At 36.9% G+C, this 19,877-nt stretch overlaps 1 protein-coding gene across 1 annotated transcript in view; it reads right to left on the reverse strand.

Moving 5' to 3' along the window:
* Positions 1 to 2,775: 2,775 nt before the first annotated feature.
* The window catches only part of elk4 (ETS transcription factor ELK4), a 150,772-nt gene continuing 133,670 nt past the window's right edge, over positions 2,776 to 19,877 (reverse strand). Inside the window, exons 6-8 of the transcript XR_007932517.1 lie at positions 15,392 to 15,508; positions 3,139 to 3,249; positions 2,776 to 2,950 (exon numbers count right to left, since the gene is read on the reverse strand). The gene's annotated coding sequence lies outside the window, so the exon portion shown is untranslated. The remainder of the gene's footprint in view (positions 2,951 to 3,138; positions 3,250 to 15,391; positions 15,509 to 19,877) is intronic.

The raw sequence follows: 19,877 nt of genomic DNA on the forward strand, positions 1-19,877 counted from the left end.
AGGAGGCAGATCTAATCAACCACTGTCTTCCTCCATCAGTCCGACTGTCTCCAAAGCTGCTTGCCGAGGAACGAACACAGGGCAAGAAGTTTGTTGCAGTAAAAAAGTATGACATTTTTTCAGAATAACTAGACCTGTAAAGTCGAAGGCCCATGTGGTTTCCACCGACCTCCAGTACCTCCAGTACAACTTCACTGTGAGAACAAAGAGGAGCCAACATGAATTGGATGCTGCAATGGAGACATATAGAATATTCCTTGCTTTAATCAGGCTTTCTGGGAAGATCCGTCAGAGGTAAACAATTATTTTTTGAAGTACACCATCGGTTGCGTCAGATGAGGGCTATACGGACGCATCCTTGCATTTTCTCGGAAGAGGAATTAAGCTTTGCTCTACGAAGTCATTTGCATACAGGCAATTTTCAAATCCATTTGTGAATAAATACCAAGCCAGACATTTGCCAGCTGCTTCTTTCATCAATTCCCTAATAAACCCACAGAAAGCAGGAAAGGGGGCAGAAAAAAGGATCTTATTAAGGCTTTGTATTAGTCAGATATTAAAACCCAATCTTTAATGCGAGCCAAGGGGCATTTCACACTCGATGTGTAAATTTCCCATGAATCACTGAGGGCATCACTTCACACGCCGGCTGAGGGAAACCCCCCTCGAGGGAAACAAGTCAACTCTTTCATTTCGCAACTCCTTTTCTCTCTCCCCGCCACCGCTGTCTCCTTTTTTCTTCCACTTTCATCAGTCTGGTGTCACTTGAAAGGCAGCAGCGAGAAACAGAAGAGGAGAACTCTGGGTAGCAGAGCTTCCTTTAGAAGATGCGCTGTGTGAATGCAGCTGGGTGCACGAGTTAACCAAGCGAATCGGCCACTAATCCGTTAAGGATACAGGCAAGTGCGGGTGCCACCTTTTTTAATGCAGCAAACTGGGAAAAGGAGGCAGGAACTGGTGCCACCCAATCCCATAATGCACGCTGCTTCCTGCACCCGCAGCAGACACGGTCGAGCGTCGATTGTCTGCTCGCCCTTTGTACTCATCTTTTTCGCCCCGTGGACGTCTGACTGCAGGACTGGCAGTCACGGTGTGCGGAGCGGGAAAATGCGATAGAGGCGTCTGTGTGAAATTCCTTTCATGGGGGACTAGGTTGCACATTTCCCCCTCTTTTTCTGGAAGCCACAGCTAATTTTACGCACCCTTATCTGGCCCCTTTTCACTGGCAAGGCGCCTGCTTCTGCATGGGTCGGAGGCACTGGGCCATTTGCCACGCTTCGAAGATGCTCCTTGGGGTCTCTCCCTGCTCAGAGGATGTGGGGTGGCTCTCCTCCTGTTTCCATGGCAGCGCCGGGCTTTATTAGAATCCCATTCCAGATGCGGCACAACAGCCTTCTGTCCCTGCCCCCTTCGTGCTCGAGCCATCTTTCCCCCCCTGCCTCATGCCCCCTGACTGTTTTCCAATGGTTAAGAAACTTGTCAAAAGTGAGGGATGGCGCGGTGCGTTGATAAATGAAGCGTAATGGGATAACCGCCGCGCGATTTCACACTCCGATAGCCCGTGGCACTGCCACTACTCAAGGCAACCCGTTCCCCGTGCCACATTGGGGGAAAGTGCCCGTGACCGAGTCTTTCCTGTCACCAATATCCCTCTGGCCTCAACTTCTGCAATAAGATACGACACCCCTGCCATGGTGGTGCAAAATTCAGAACTGAAGGATTGTCTCCCTTTGAATTCATGAGTGTGGATTTGAATTGAATTGGCAACAACAGACAAGAAGCTGGAATTTTAGTTGGAATGACAAGAAGAGGAATTTTTACTGAATTGTAATTCTAAGAAATTCAACACAAGTAATGCATTCTGGGAAATGAAGTGTTCTTCCACCCTGGTCTACAAAAATATATCAAATAATTATTAAAAAAAATTAAAATATTAAATGTAAAAATATTAGAATATAAGAACATAAAAATACATCAAAAATAAAATATTAAAATATAAGAATATAAAATATATAAAAGATGAAAAAAACATTAATTTACTTAATATTATTTTATTAATATATGATTACAGTATATATATATATAAGTATTAAAATATGAAAAAAATATTTTAAAAGAAATACCAATTAAAATATTTAATACAAAATATTTAAAAAAATATTAGATAAAAACCATCTAATTTATTTATGAAATCTACCATTGATTAGATTTAATTAAAAAAACATAAATAAATACTAAAATATAAGAATATAAAAATATAAAATATATAAATATACTATATATATACTGTATCAGTAGATGCATATGTATATATATATCAAATAAAAGTATTAAAGCATGAAAATAAATATTAAATAGAAAAAATACCAAAAATTAAAATGTAAATAAAAAATATAATATAAATAAAAAATAATAAATAAAATATATCAATAAAACAAATATTTAATAGAAATGTATTATTGCATCTAATTTATTTATTAAATCTACTATTGATTAGAGATTTCTCTCTATATAGCTCTCTGTCTCTCTATTATCTATCTCTCTGTCTATCCATTTATCCATCCATCCATCCATCCATCCCTGTTATGCCTATAAACATTCAGACTTGTAAACTTTTCACAACTTTCAAACAAGGTTTTGTCAAGTCACCATTCAGAGTTTGTTGTGACTACTTATCAAGTTAAAAATTGATATGAATCTCTATGAATTTCAGTCATTCTACTTTGCATTACAATTCGAATTGCAATTCTGCATCCTGTTTGCTACCTCAATTTAAATTCAATTCGCTTTGAATGGCATTCAATTCAGAATGGTGCACAACCCTTAAAAATTGACAACATCGTTCAACAGTGAGAGGGAGAAACGTACAGACTCTGTTGAGGGCATCCGGAGCATGCTATTTTCTGACGTCTTAAGTACTTTCCGATCCAAATATGTGTTACGTCCCGAGCTGAAAATAAAGAGCAATGGAAAATGAGATGATTTAGCAGGCTATTATGGGCTATTATTTTTGTTAGACAGCCCTCTGGGTGTGGGGTGCCAAAACGTGGGCCTGACACCCATTAGCCAAACTCATCCATGTGCATGTCACGGTCAATAAGACCCCACTAAAATGTCATCGCCCTAATAGCTACTTACTGCCAGAGCACACACAGGACCCATCTCACGGTCCTCTTATCACGATGGTTCGCAGGCGTCCCATGCAGCTTAGCAGGAGATAATAGCTTTCCAAGCATCACGATTCAGCGTCTGGAAAAGAAAGGCCAAATTATTTTTCTCTGTTCACGGGTACGGTTAGCATGCTAGTCTTTCCCACTTCCTTACAGTATTGTACAGAAAGGACAGCGTAGGGAATAGGGATGCAGTGATGGATGATGGCTAGAATACTAAACAATCCGCTGGGTATTACAAAAGCCTGTCTTACAGGCGGAGTTAAATTTGTTTGTATTGCCAGCTCAAATGCGAAGGATTAGTGAGAATGTGAGGAGAATTCTTAAGTTGGCAGATGTGAGGCGACCTTGTCACACACAGGAAGGACGGCCGTTTGCAACAGGGAGACTACAGTTATAGACGTAATGCATTCATGCGAGAATTTCAGGCTTGTATTGATGAGGGCGATGAAGCTTTGCCGCTTCTAATGAGCGACGTGTGAGAGAACTGAAAATGTGGACGCATTAATGTAGCCAACCTACACCTTTGCAATTCTTCTGGAAGGTGATTTTAATAGCAAACTTAAACATAATACAGCCAATAACATTCCTGTAGCTCAAATAGAAAAGCATGGTGCTAGCAATGCCAGAGTTTTGGGTTCAAGGCCCAGGGAATGCATGCACTGATGCAATGCAAATGAATGCATGTCGCTTTGGATAAAATAATAATATAGGAGTATTCACTCTTGCTTTTAAATGCATTTGATAATTTTACGTGACTTATTTGAGCATACAGGTCAATTGCCCCTGTAATAATTGACATCTAAAAACACATTTGACTGTATAAACATGCATATGTAATTACACTTACAATATCAAGCATGTCAATGTTCCCTCTGTACAGCATTTCCAGCGTATTACAATAAGGCTCAATCCTTCAGATTTTTAGATATTATATGAAAAATATTAAATATTAAATATAAACATTTGAATATATTACATTTATGTATAATATATATGGGCCATTCTACAGAATTGATGCAAATTGCAGCTGTCCCACAACCATAAAACACATTTAAAAGCATTTAAGTATTCAAATCTTAGAGGTTTACTAAGATCCTTCTATTATCTATTGAATCCCACAATAATATTTAAAATATCAGTAAGCTTAATATATATAAAATCATAATTTATTGGGTACTTTCTATTGGGAGGTGGCTGTCCCGAACCCTAACTCCTAAATTTCAACTTTTGAAAATTATATTGAAATATTTTTTGCAATTTTTTCCATTGTTGTTTTTAAAAATATCTTTTGGATTTTTTTTTTTTAAAAGTTAAGTTTAAAATTTATTTTATATTTTCTTTGTAAAACATGAAATTTGAAACATGAAATGCGTCCCGAATTTTCATGTCACTACTGAAACAGTGTATGTTTTAGTCCATTGGCTGAGACTGATTTTAACCACACCCCTACATTTTTGATCAGGAAATGTTCCTTTGTCCCTCCCTCTCATAACCTCTCTTTCATAGTAGATGGGTACCATCATTTTGAGGTAAATGTGTTCAAAAGCCTGAAAATCTGTGTGTAACTTTAAGGAACGTCACTACCAAACACCTTTTTATGCAATTAAGCAAACCTTTTTGGGTGTTATTCCATAAATTTTATTTTTTATGTGTGTACAACTGTTCAGAACTGTGCTAAGTAACCATGTACTGATTAGCATCTTTGAGCTAGGCTCAAAAGTAATTGTCACTACCGAAACAGTCACAACCGAAACGGTTGGTGAAGTTTCGGTTCTGGGATCATTGTTTTCTTGGGTATTATTCAATAAAATATAGTTTTTGTGTGTGTGCAACTGTTCAGAACTGTACTAGCTAACCATATGCTGATTAGCATCTTTGAGCTAGGCTCAAAATAATGTAAAATTGTCACAACCAAAACGTGGTGTAGTTTTGGTTGTGACATCATTGTTTTTTTGGGTGTTATTCGATAAAATATAGTTTTTGTGTGTACACAACTGTTCAGAACTGTACGAGCTAACCATATGCTGATTATCATATTTGAGCTAGGTTCAAAAGTATCTAAAATTGTCACTACCGAAACAGTCACGACCAAAACTTGAAGTTTCGATTGCGACATTGTTGCTTTTTTGGGTGTTATTTGATAAAATATAGTTTTTGTGTGTGTACAACTGTTTAGAACTGTACTAGCTAACCATATGCTGATTAGCATCTTTGAGCTAGGCTCAAAAAAATCTAAAATTGTCACAACCGAAACAGTCACGACCGAAACATGTCCTGAAGTTTCGGTTGTGACATCACTGTTTTGGTAGTGACAAAAGAACACATAATCCTTTATTTGAGGGAAATAACTCAATTTTAGTACAGTTATGCAAAACATTAATATTTTAGTATGTTTTAGTAGTGTTTTAGTATGTGAGTTAAAATTCTGTAATGTGATGTGGTCACTACCAAAACATTATCGTCACTACCGAAAATGGGCAGTTACGACCGAAACATGGGATATTTTGTCAAAAATAAAGTATACTGAATTATCAACTAACATGTTATTGTTTGGTTGAATATATATTCAAACTAATGAATCCTTAACTTAAAAAAAAAAAAAACTTTATGCTTTTCACAAAGATTGGATTCAAAATACAACAAATCTCATAAATTACACTTGAAATATTGTTAAAATTGTAATTGTTATTGATCTACCTGTGAAAACTTTTTAACAAAATAGCAAAAAATATATTTACAAGGTAAAATCTTAATAGGTCGATATAAGCCTTTATTATTTATTATTGTGTTTCAGTAGTGACAAATCTGAGGAGAGGAAAAATATTCCAAAACTTTTAGAAAATACAATATAAGAATTAACTGCACAATTACAAGAAATGTGTACCTTGGATATTGTGCAATTTGCATACATACAAAATTTGTGGATAAAGAAAAATTTTTGTTCAAGATGTTTCCAACTCTGACTTTGAACCAATTCTGTAGAATGGCCCATATATATAATATAAATAATTTATAATAATATAAATAATATATATACACACATTTGTAATATTTTATATATATCAATAAAAAATAATATATACATTTGAAGGACAATTGAACCATATAATGTATAGTGCAACCCAAAAACCTGTGAAAAATGACCTCTGCCTTGTGCTCACAAAACTTGGAGGCAAGTTTTTAAACAGCGTCATCTCAACAAGTATCTGCCTCATATTCCCTCCGCAAGTAATAGATGCAGCTGAATGTGTTCTCGGCATTTATGTGCAAGAGTGACACTGGAAAATGCATAATTCATTTTCATTTGTGAGAAATAAATTGGGGAGGGTGGAGAGGGGGAGGCTCTGCTCCAATATCTCAACGAACGCCTCTCTCTGAGACAGCTGGATGCACGTGGCTGGGTAATAACATTAAATTGGTTCTGTCAGGTAATTTCTACAAGTGTTAGCCACACTGGAGGCTGGGGTGCACCGCAATCAGAAGAGAAGGAATCTGTGTGTGTGTGTGGGGGGGGGGGTATCGCATCACGGCTCATCCTAAACTGCTCTGCAGGCCGCCTCCTCTCTCCTCTCTCCTCGCCGCCTGGCCTCCATGAAGGTAATTGCAATCTGGGCTTGACGCTGTAAATATTGACCCTCTTGACCTGTTTCTCTGATGGGATTCTAACTGGGGACGTCACTTTTGGGGGTGTGTGGGAATGTGTGTGGGTTAGAGAGTGTGTTATATAGAAACACTGAAACTGAAAGATCAGATGGTACCGAATATATGCGTATATATGCATATAATGCTGTCAAAGCTTTACATGCATAAGCTCATATTACATTCTTTTTCATTACAGAACTGAGGTTTACATTCTGCAATGGAAGAACATCAGTCCAGTTTTCATCTTTATGGTCACCGTACATGCCGCCACTGTTCTGTACAGACAGAATTTAGTTGTTTATGAAAATGACAATCACAATATGCAACCAAGCTCACTCACATTCACATAAAGAGAGAATGTTGTGTTTAAAAAAGCAGTTTAACAAAGACAAAAAAAAACCTGTGCCTCTATCGACAGCGGTTCACAAAATTCTCAATGCCTGATTAAAAACGTAATCCGTTATTGTGATATCTAGTTCTAGATAGACAAAAGAGTTTTTCTTTAACAGTTAGCATAATGTGAAGCAAGTAAGCTAAGCTTGCAAAAAGTAATGAAATGTTTAATTTGACTGTTTTTAACTTTGGCAATATTATATGATGTATATGTAACTTAAAAAACTACTAATTAATAAAGTTTCATGCTTAAAAATATAAACAGTGAAGTGGTTTTATATATGTATATATATCTAACACAAGTCTGTAAATATATAATATATGTGCGTGTATAATACATACATATATACATATATATATATGTATATATATATATCTCGTGATTAATTTGACAACACTTATATATATATATATATATATATATATATATATATATATATATATATATATATATATACACACACACACACACATACACACACACAGACACGCGTGTACTGTCAAATCGATTAATCGTGATTAATCGCATCAAACATAAAAGTTTGTAAATATATAATATATGTATGTGCATAATATATATATATATATATATGTATATATATACATATATATATATATATATATATATAAATCGTGAATATATATATATATATATATATATATATATATATACACACACACATGTTTGCATGGCATTATAGCACATGATTATCATATGAAGGGTAAAGGGGCATCTGAGGCCCAAATCTTTCCCACACCTTAATATTGAGCCTTGACACCGGCTTCTTAACTTACCTTGCAGGCTTCTATAGTTCTCTGCCCTACTAATAAAGGCGTGCAATGACGTTTGAGCTGAAACAAGTTGCTCTTTCAGGAAGTTTATAATGTTCTACTGACACTGGTGTCTCCTATTACTCTTGATCTATGGGCTCTGTAAGGTCATTTCATCCCCGTGGCAACACCAACGTCACGCTGTTCCTTGACTCACAGCTTAGACAAATGCCACTGACCGCTACTGATCTGAAACAAACAATCGGTTCTCTTGGCGAGCGGTCGTTCCCGTCGCTAATGTCAGCCTCACAAACACTAACTCTGACTGACCCAAACACCAACGCATAAACAAAGCAAAAAGCCATCCATGCAATTACATCGCTTGAGATAGTGTCTGCGGATGGTGGGAAGGTTTAGTCTCATCGCTTTGTTCCAACTCTTAAGTTCTTAAGTTTGGTGGTGCTTGATAAAACAAGCAACCAATCAAAACACCTTAGCAATCGCTAAAAAACACTCAGAACATCTTAACCATACAGTAATGCCCTGACAACCACCTACAGCATCATGGTGACTAGTTTGGTACGGGCAAGAACCACTCACATTTTCTTCAGAGAATGTAAAAATCTAGTCTGTATGGCTCTTCCTCTTTTCCTTTCCTCTCCCAGGCTGATATTTTGAGGTCTGGGGCCATCTACAGATCTAACGAAGTGGAGATGAAGCAAATGGGCTGCAGTGAAGCACACAGGCTAAAAGTCTGCCGGTCCAAACTAGATTTTAATCATGTCACTGGTATTTGACATCGGAACTGGAAAGTCCAATGCTTTTTAGTCAAACGGTTCGTTCGTCTCAATCACTCAGTTCAAAAAACCAAGTCATCACTCAAAAGTGGTCTTAAAAGTCTCATGCTGCTTTTGATTTAATTTTATGTGAATTCTTTAGTGATGTTTGCTAAAACACAAATTACTATTGCTTGCTCATACTTACGCAAAGAGGTTTGAAAACATGCGACTGTATTCTGCGGTCTTTGTTGTTTATGAGTCTTACTCTTTATTTTGAGTACCAAGTAAATGATTCAGCATCTTTGCAATCATGAGCTTGCAGCCTGAATTGATGAGATAAAAAGACCAAACAGTAAAATAATGGCAAGAAAACTTTCAACACATGATTCTTATAAACTGAATGGATCTTTTCAATCAGTTCCTTTGATTCAGTCTGACAAATCCTTCACTGAATCATTGAATCAACATCACACTCACTTACCGAACTGCAAGTTATCATTGCGATGTACGTTATAAAATGAAGCACGCAAAACGTAAATTAGCGTAATTCTAACTGGCTGTTCATTTGAAACAAATTTGTAATAAAATGAGAATTTAATAATAATAAAAACATTTATATTTGTGCTGTCAAATCAATTATCTAATCACATATAACAAAAGTTTGTAAATATATAATGTGTGTATATATACATATATATACTGTATATATATATATATATATATATATATATATATATACACACACACACACACACACAAACACATATACAGTGGGTACGGAAAGTATTCAGACCCCCTTAAATTTTTCACTCTTTGTTATATTGCAGCCATTTGCTAAAATCATTTAAGTTCATTTTTTTTCCTCATTAATGTACACACAGCACCCCATATTGACAGAAAAACACAGAATTGTTGACATTTTTGCAGATTTATTAAAAAAGAAAAACTGAAATATCACATGGCCCTAAGTATTCAGACCCTTTGCTGTGACACTCATATATTTAACTCAGGTGCTGTCCATTTCTTCTGATCATCCTTGAGATGGTTCTACACCTTCATTTGAGTCCAGCTGTGTTTGATTATACTGATTGGACTTGATTAGGAAAGCCACACACCTGTCTATATAAGACCTTACAGCTCACAGTGCATGTCAGAGCAAATGAGAATCATGAGGTCAAAGGAACTGCCTGAAGAGCTCAGAGACAGAATTGTGGCAAGGCACAGATCTGGCCAAGGTTACAAAAAAATTTCTGCTGCACTTAAGGTTCCTAAGAGCACAGTGGCCTCCATAATCCTTAAATGGAAGACGTTTGGGACGAACAGAACCCTTCCTAGAGCTGGCCGTCCGGCCAAACTGAGCTATCGGGGGAGAAGAGCCTTGGTGAGAGAGGTAAAGAAGAACCCAAAGATTACTGTGGCTGAACTCCAGAGATGCAGTCGGGAGATGGGAGAAAGTTGTAGAAAGTCAACCATCACTGCAGCCCTCCACCAGTCGGGGCTTTATGGCAGAGTGGCCCGAGTGGCCCGACCCCGCACGGAGTTTGCTAAAAAACACCTGAAGGACTCCAAGATGGTGAGAAATAAGATTCTCTGGTCTGATGAGACCAATATAGAACTTTTTGGCCTTAATTCTAAGCGGTATGTGTGGAGAAAACCAGGCACTGCTTATCACCTGTCCGATACAGTCCCAACAGTGAAGCATGGTGGTGGCAGCATCATGCTGTGGGGGTGTTTTTCAGCTTGCAATCGAGGGAAAGATGAATGCGGCCAAGTACAGGGATATCCTGGACGAAAACCTTCTCCAGAGTGAGAAGGGTGCTTCTACTAAATACTGAGCAAAGGGTCTGTATACTTAGGACCATGTGATATTTCAGTTTTTCTTTTTTAATAAATCTGCAAAAATGTCAACAATTCTGTGTTTTTCTGTCAATATGGGGTGCTGTGTGTACATTAATGAGGAAAAAAATGAACTTAAATGATTTTAGCAAATGGCTGCAATATAACAAAGAGTGAAAAATTTAAGGGGGTCTGAATACTTTCCGTACCCACTGTATATGTATATATGTATATACACACACCAGTGGTGTGCGGTGGTGTTTTAAAATGAGGAGGCAATGTCCTTATTTATGTCCCTGTTACACAATTTTCCTGGTTAAGTTAACATTACATAAAAAGAGAGACCAAATACAATTCTATTTTGTATTTTTACAGTATGTAATATTATATTTATTTAAACCAAGTATAAATTTCATCAAGTTAGTGTTTTTATGCATTTTTTACATTTATTCCAAAATAATAACTAAAGGCAGTAACAATTTAAACAATATATATTATTTATAAACTAATATTCAGCTTTTCTTTTTAATAGTCAATTTATTTTCAGCAGTCATCAAGCTTGTACACACTGGTCACTCACTCACAGACAGAAAGGTGTACCTTTAATTTCACCATGCTTATTGCTCACTAAAAATCCCCGCAGTCATCATGTTTTCAAGCCATTTCGAGTTTGATTTTGACATGAAATAAAGCGGTGATATCTAAGTGACAGTTGTTTACTTACTTTTTTATTAGTCTTCCCATTAACGGCATCACTGTCTTTATTCAGGCCATTCGATGAGAACGCGCATGAAAACAAGAGGCGGGATTTATCGCACGAACCAATCATGTCCAATCGTAACCGATCATATCCAATCATAGCGCAATGGAGGCACTGCCTCCTCTCACGTGACTTTCCCCCATTCATTCTCAATTACCCCCCACTAAACCCACCGTACGCTTTAGAGGCTCTGCTTTTTTTCTATGAGCTAAAGAGAGGCACGAAACGCGGACTCCCACTGTAACTTCATCTGTGGGTGTCGCTGTTAGACAGTGTTTCTTTAGAAAAACGAGTGACTTTTACACTTTTTAATGTCAAATTTTGTGACATTTGCTTTGTTTTATTTTTGTAATATCGACTATTTTCTCATTCAGTTTTTTTGAGGAGGCACTGCATCCCTTGCCTCTTCGGAGAAAACGCCCCTGATACACACTATATTTACAAACATTTGTTAGATGCGATTAATCGTGATTATTCGATTTGACTGCATTTACACATACTTATACTCACACACGTGTATATATATATATATATATATATATATATATATATATATATATATATATAGTTGCAAGAAAAAGTATGTGAACCACTTGCAGAATCTGTGAAAATGTGCAAAATTTTAACAAACTAAGAGAGATCATACAAAATGCATGTTATTTTTTATTTAGTACTGTCCTGAGTAAGATATTTTACATAAAAGATGTTTACATATAATCCACAAGACAAAAAAATAGCTGAATGTATTAAAATGACCCTTGTTTATTCTGAGCAGTTAAACTGAGCTCTGTTCTTCAGAAAAAATCTCCAGGTCTCAAAAATTCTTCAGTTTTCCACCATCTGTTGCATATTTGAACCCTTTCCAGCATTGACTGAATGATTTTGAGATCCATCTTTTCACACTGAGGACAACTGAGGGACTCAAACACAACTATTAAAAAAGGTTCAAACAATGATTGATGCTCCAGAATGAATGGGGGGGGGGGTGAAAACTTTTGAACAGGATGAAGAGGTCCAAATTTTTCTTATTTCGCTTGAATATCATTTTTTTTTTTTTTTTATTTAGCACTGCCCTTCGGAAGCAACAGAAAATACTTGCATGTTTCCCGGAAGACAAATTAAATACAATTTACCTTGATCTTCAAATTCCAAATGTTTTCACCCCCCATCTATTAATGCATCATGTTTTTTTTTTTTTTTCTGGAGCATCAGTGAATGTTTGAACCTTTTTTAAAAGTTGTGTTTGAGTCCCTCAATTGTCCTCAGTGTGAAAAGACGGATCTCAAAATCATTCAGTCACTGCTGTAAAGGGTCAAATATGCAAAAAATGCTGGAAAACTGAAGAATCTGCAGGACCTGGAGATTTTTTTCTGAAGAGCAGAGCTCAGTTTAACTGCTCAGAATAAACAAGGGACTCATGAACAACCATCACAAAACAAAAAAACAGTCATAGATCATCCAGGTAACCACACACAGTGTTAAGAATTAGTGGTTCACATACTTATGAATGGGGTTATTTTAATAAATTCAGCTATTTTTTTTTTATTTATTTTTTTGTCTTGTGGATTATATGTAAACATCTTTATGTAAAATATCTTACTCAGGACAGTACTAAATAAAAAATTAATGCACTAATGCATTTTGTATTATCTCCTTATTTGTTAAAATTATTAACATTTTCACAGATTCTGCAAGTGGTTCACATACTTATTCTTGCAACTATATATATATATATATATGTATATATAAGCAAATATACATGTGTGAGAGAGTATAAGTGTGTGTAAGTGCTGTCAAATCGAATAATCACGATTAATTGCATCTAACATAAAAGTTATATATAAGTATATACAGTATAAACAAACTTTTATGTTAGATGCGATTAATCGTGATTAATCGATTTGACAGCAATAATTTATATATAAATGCTAATATGGTTGACAAGGTGTTGCTACGTTTTTGCTATGGTAAGAGTTTTGATGTTAATAATAATAATGTATTATAAATACTTATTATTATTACTACTACATTAGCAACCTTTGTGGCTGTGACTTCCATGAGCAAGCAGCACTCACATTTTCTTAAAAAACAAAAAAATCTTTTTAAATAATGCTATATATCACTATGTTTTCAAATAAGATTCACAAATTGTTTTAAGTATTGTGTTTAAGGCCTATGATTCATGCCACCCACCTCAGTTTTACTCCCAAACAAAATCATTGTGAATAAGTTTGACAGAATCATTAAAAAGAAGAAAAAGAAGCTGTGTAAACATAGTTCTGATTTAAGCTGTTTTTTTTTTGTTTTTTTTGTTTTTTTGTTTTTTTGCACGAGTCTAAAATAAGCACCTCATTAACTGCTTTGACGTGCCTTCTCCATGCTTTCTCAGGTGAATCTGAAATCAATCGTTCTTTCAGGTCAAAAGGCATTATCTCTACACTCAATGCAATTTTAGCAACTGAGGCGACGGCAAAAGTTTCAGGCTTGAGGAGCTTATTAGCGTTTAATTTCCTCTCCAAACACAATGCAGCTTTTTCTACGGCTGTGAAGGAGCAAATAATTCCCATAACATGGCATTGTTATAAAACTATGGGCTACAAGCTAGCTAATGGTCAGCGCTTTGTCCTTTCTCAGCTGAACTCGGGCCGCTTTTGTGCCACAGGTAGAAGCAGGTGCAAAGAACCTAATTCCTTTTCCATCCCCTTCTAACCCCTTCCGCACTCTACCCCTCCTCATAGACAGACAATCAATACTTTATCAGCCGCCAGACAGCTAAAGCTACAGCCGCGCCACTAGAGAAGCAATTAGCAGCCTTAACAAAGACGGACGCTTGTCTCCATCCCGAACAAAAGGAAGCGACGGCCGGGAGAGAGAAAACAAACTCCACATCAAGGTGTTTTTGTCACTTTGCATTTGGATGCCAAGCGCCTCACGCCGGCCCCTAATGGATATTGAATAGACAGGCGCACATTAGGAAACCGCAGCAAACAAACAAATAGCCCTTATCAGGGCAGGCTATTCATTTGAAAAGCAACGTGGGAACCCTGAGGGGACCCTTGAAGAGAAAACAAGAGAGGGACAGAAAAAGAGAGACACTTCTTTGTTCCACTCATCCCCGGAGTATTCGCCACCGTTACGTTTTTCCCGCTACGATCATTCAAAGCTAATTGGGTGACAGGGAGTTCTGAGTCGGCAATATCGCATGTTTGCTTTGACACAAAGGCGAAACTCAGCAGGGCAAGATGGCGCGTAAACAAGCGTGACAGTCGCTCCTGACGCTCTACCATTCATTTGTTAATTAAGACGGATGACTCATTACGGTCTTGTAAGCTACGTGCGCTATGGGGAGAGACGGAGAGAGACGCTTCACTCCGGTGTCAGTTGTATAATTGATGCCAGAGCTTGCTGAAGATCTGACGCGCTCTTCCCTCACATGTTTTCAACGAGACGAGGGCCTTTCATTCACTGATGACACACAGGAGGCAGCGTGGGTAAGCCTGCGGCAGAACATACACTAGCCTACGCACTTCAAAAAGGGCATCGTATACTGTACAGTGCCGACACGCACGCGTCATTTCACACGCCGCTTCCAAAAAAAAAAAAAAAAAATTCTGTCTCGAAGGGCAAGCCAGATTCTAGATTCAACCTCAGACGGCGTGTCCAACAACCACACGGTCTGTTCACAGTCCGCTTGTCACACAAAAATGCCTGGCACCGTCTGAAAAACGGCAGTTTTAATCTGGGGCCAGTTGCATAAACACAGCCATTATGTTAAGATCTAGTGTCTTAATATCTAGTATGACCCACTAGCAGTTAGTAAAGAGGCAGTCAGTCTTACTTTTCACTATCAAATTAGACCAATCTACTTTTTCATGTAACTTTCATGTAAATTTGATGACTAGCCTTAGCAGATTATGCAACCAGACCCTGATTGGTTGAGTAAGTCGTACTTCAATGAGTTTTTCATTAAAACTAACTAAAAAATTCTTAAAGGGATAGTTCACCCAAAAATGAAAATTTGATGTTTATCTGCTTACCCCCAGGGCATCCAAGATGTAGGTGACTTTGTTTCTTCAGTAGAACACAAATGATGATTTTTAACCCCAACCGTTGCAGTCTGTCAGTCTTATAATGCATGTCAATGGGAACTCCATCTATAAGAGTCAAAAAAACATGCACAGACAAATCCAAATTAAACCCTGCGGCTCGTGACGACACATTGATGTCCTAAGACACGAAACAATCGGTTTGTGCGAGAAACCGAACAGTATTTAAGGAATTTAAGTAATTAAATTACAGTAATTAGTATACTTAGTAATTATTTACACCCAACACTGAGTATAATTCATTAAAACACATGACAATCTGCACATATTATAATGCATTTTAACTTTGGTTACAAATATTTATGAAAAGATATACATACATTATAATACCTTTATAATGCATATACATATGGCTTTAATTAATACCTAAAGTTTTTTACAAATCAGTCAGATGGTCTGTTCTCTAAGAAGGCAGACTTAACTGCAATGAGCAGCAGACTTTATGTTGATTGATGAACGTCAACATGAGATTAGATTCACGCTTACGGTGACAGCTGCACGCTTTTCTAAAATGAGTCAAACTCTCACAGTCTAGAGACACAGAGTACTTGGACGTCCTTGGTCGACTGCGCGTGGCACTCGTTGAGCAGTGGGAGCTGGTTTTTAATGGAAAGAGAACAGTGGGAGAGAATCTCCCGTTTGAACGCGGGAGCCCCCGCACTACACACACACATACACGGCCGATGAGTAACGCGAACGCAAGCGCTGGGTGAATGGATACGGCTTCATGAATTCAACATCCTCCTCAACACGTGCACATATGACAGGCTGAGGACGTGCAGCAGGCAGAACAGCGGGAATCAGTCTGAATCAAGCCCACTTTCTCTTTCTGTCGCTGTCAATCATAACATATCTCCCCATCTTTCTTTTTCTACCCCTCGGTGCTCAATCCATCCCAGAATCCTTTGCTTTCATTACCAGAGGCGAGATGCCCTGCTCACCCGCTGTCTGTTTGGTCCTCACCTCTCTCTGAAGTGACCAAGACCTGCATCACATTCACATCACACATTCGACATTTAGAACGAATGAAATGCTGCTAAACACGTTGAGTTCCCTGCATCCCCTACATGAAGTGAGACTGACTATATATACACCAGTGTTTGCTTTAAAGGAATAATTCACACAATATCCAGAGTTTTAGGATGTTATGATTTGTGAAAACACTTTCTGGGTCCTTTTTCTGGAATTTATAACATAAGATTTTATGTGAATACTGCATTTTATCTCTATGCTAATAATTCTTCACACTGTCTAAGATACATATACAGATGCATAAACTTAAGTTTAATATTATTATGGTAATAATTTACATTAAAGTTCAGCATGTTTGATATTAGTTATGCATTAGGCAGCCTGATAATGAACTTTTTTTTTTTCACCAGTATTTTTAAAATATGCTTTTGTTCATTTTTAAAGGGGACCTATAATGCCCCTTTTACAAGATGTAATATAAGTCTCTGATGTCCCCAGAATGTGTCTGTGAGTTTCAGCTCAAAATACCCCACAGATCATTTATTATAGCTTGTCAAATTTGCCCCTATTTGGGTGTGAGCAAAAACATGTTTTTGTGTGTGTCCCTTTAAATGCAAATGAGCTGCTGCTCCCGGATGCTTTCCAGAAGAGGGTGGAGCTTTAACAGCTCGCGCTTCGGTTGCTCAACAACAACAAAGCTGGAGAATCTCACGCAGCCAAAATGAGGATTGTCAGTAACAGTGTTCAGCCTTACATTGTTCAAACCGGAGTCGGACACTGATGGAGAGACTCAGGAAGAAGTTACAACTTTTAGAATACAACTGGACGTTTCTGAATGGTTAGTGGATAAATTTATGTAGTTGCTGTGGAGTTGATTCAACTCATGGACTAGCATGTGCCGTCATGTTAATCTTTTGTGCAAATCCAGCGTTGAATTGACCCTCGTTTGTGAAGCAGTCCAGCGTAAAATGACGGCATGGCAACGACACTCTACTACAACAACTCTTCCTCTTCTCTAAAGCAGCCCAACATGGCCTCACACCCTATGTTGCGTGTTTCTGGGGGCAGGGTTTATGTAAATTTTGGAGTTTGTGATGTCACTAACCCGGGAAAAAGCTTGTTGTAGTCAGTACCAGCAGTTTGTTGTAGTACTTAAACAGAGAAATCTTTAAAAGAAAATATCCTCCTTTGCATTGAACTTTGAGCGTCGTAACTGCAGAAGTTTTTTATGCTCAAACAGCAATATTACACACTAAAGTTAAAATAGTAAAATAATAATCAACCCCCCTTTTAATTCACGTTCGTTCATAACAATTAACTATAGTTTAACAAACAATTAATTTGTTACTCTACGTAAGATAATATATAATTTTATTTCTTAAATATATTATTTTTTATTTAATTATAAATAAAAATATGAAATGTTATAATATTATAAAAAAATTAAATATATTATTATATTCATTTTTTTTATTTATACAAGACAATTTATAATACTTAATTTAATAATTTCTTTAAAAAAAACTTTGAAAATATTTATTTATATATAAATAACTAAATATTAAATGTATTATAAAAATATATAATTTTTATTACAAAATATAATTTCATATTTTAAAAGTAGAATTTAACATTAACCTAAATACTGTAAAAATACTGTTCATTGTTATTTCTTGACTAATGTTAACGTTTAAACCTTATTGTAAAGGTATTTTTATTATTAAATTACTTTAAGAATGGTCCATAGATATACCTGATCTGTATCAATAATTTTTTTTTTTTTTTTCTCCACATAAATAGATATTCTGAAGATCTTTCACATGTTTTTCCATGCTGTTAACACAGTGACCAGATGTCAAGTTCCAAAACATGCTATAAAAGTATGTTAAAAGTATTATACTGTAATGGAAGTTACATACATACATACTATATACACGGTCACAATGATTTTGCCAAGTAAGACATGTTCCTGGATCAACATATTTTGTTGATCCAACATTCCTGTCTGAAAATGTAGCCCTTAAAATCTGAGGGAAATGATAAGTGAATAACACTGATGTAGAAGCACTTAACCCTGGTTGTAAACCTAATGTTGACATAAATTGTAAACTTGTCCCTCAAGTCTGATTGGTTGATTGGAATGTTGTTCCAGGGTCAACAAAGATGTTGTACTTGGTGAAATCACGTTCACCTTATATACGCACCCTACAGACTGGCAAGGACAACCTTCAATATGCCAAAAAAATAAAATCTGGACTTTCCATGTATATCTGTTCGTCTGTATACAGTATGTGTCTTTACATGCGTAACGGACGGTATATACGTTCCTCCATTCTGCCTCCATATGTCCCCACTGGCGTTTATCCCTCTCTCCATCTCAACGACATCCCTGTCTCATGTTATCTCTCTCCCACACACATTCTGTCTTTTAAAGCCGTGTATCTATCGCTCTCACTCAGCTTTCAGCTCGTCCATTCATTCCGTCTATCTCCCCTTGTCTCTTTCCGTCTCTCTGATAGACTGAGTGCAAAAAAGGAACTACTTTTCCCCCAATATCTCCGTCTCCATCTACTTTTCCGCCCCCTTTTCTTCTCCATCTCAAAACCCAGACAGATGTCTCATCCCTTTTCTCTGAGATCTCTGACAGCTAAGACGAATCGCACAACATATAGAATGCGCTCATCTGTAAAAAAATTATCAAATAAAACAACAAAAAACATTGGAATTATGTGTCTGCAGTCAGGCCGCATCTCAGCGAGTGCGATTATTGTGATATCAGAGTGTGTCCTCTACGAAATGGGTTTTACAGGATTTCATTTGCTCTATACGAGGGAATCAGGTGCAGAATAGGACATCTACTTTACTGGTGTGATAGACATGGAGACATGCGACCCAGGGCAACACATATTACACACAAACACACACACTCACTAGTTATCATGTGGCAGCTGTGAGGAAGTTTGACACCGTCTGCCATTTCTCTTTGTTATCCAGACAATCGGAGCGGAGCAGAATGTTTCTTCGCTCTCCGCTCTATATAAAGCTTTGGGCTGCAGTGTCTGTCAGAGGGATACTAAGTTTTCGACAGAGGAACTTACTGTACAATTCAAAGTGAAACTTTAGAGGAAAAGAACTCCTGGGGTGGGTTGGGGATGTGTTGAGAATTACAACGTCCCTAAGAAGGAAGATACAACCATATCTGACTTCATTTGGTCTTGGGTTTACAATACATTACACTTCCATCATATAGCATAATGTATATTACTATCATTAAAGGTGAAACTATTTCTGTTCCATTAGCATCATTTTCTCTAACATTTATCCCATTTTCCACTGCCGACCAAACAGATAGTCTTGCCAGTTGTATCTGCAGATAAACAGGGATATAAAAAAGTATTTGAACATTGAAAAATGACACGCATTCCCTTTAAAGAATGATCATATT

This window comes from Ctenopharyngodon idella, chromosome 11, assembly GCF_019924925.1.
Source record: "Ctenopharyngodon idella isolate HZGC_01 chromosome 11, HZGC01, whole genome shotgun sequence".
In the NCBI taxonomy this organism is placed as follows: Eukaryota; Metazoa; Chordata; class Actinopteri; order Cypriniformes; family Xenocyprididae; genus Ctenopharyngodon; species Ctenopharyngodon idella.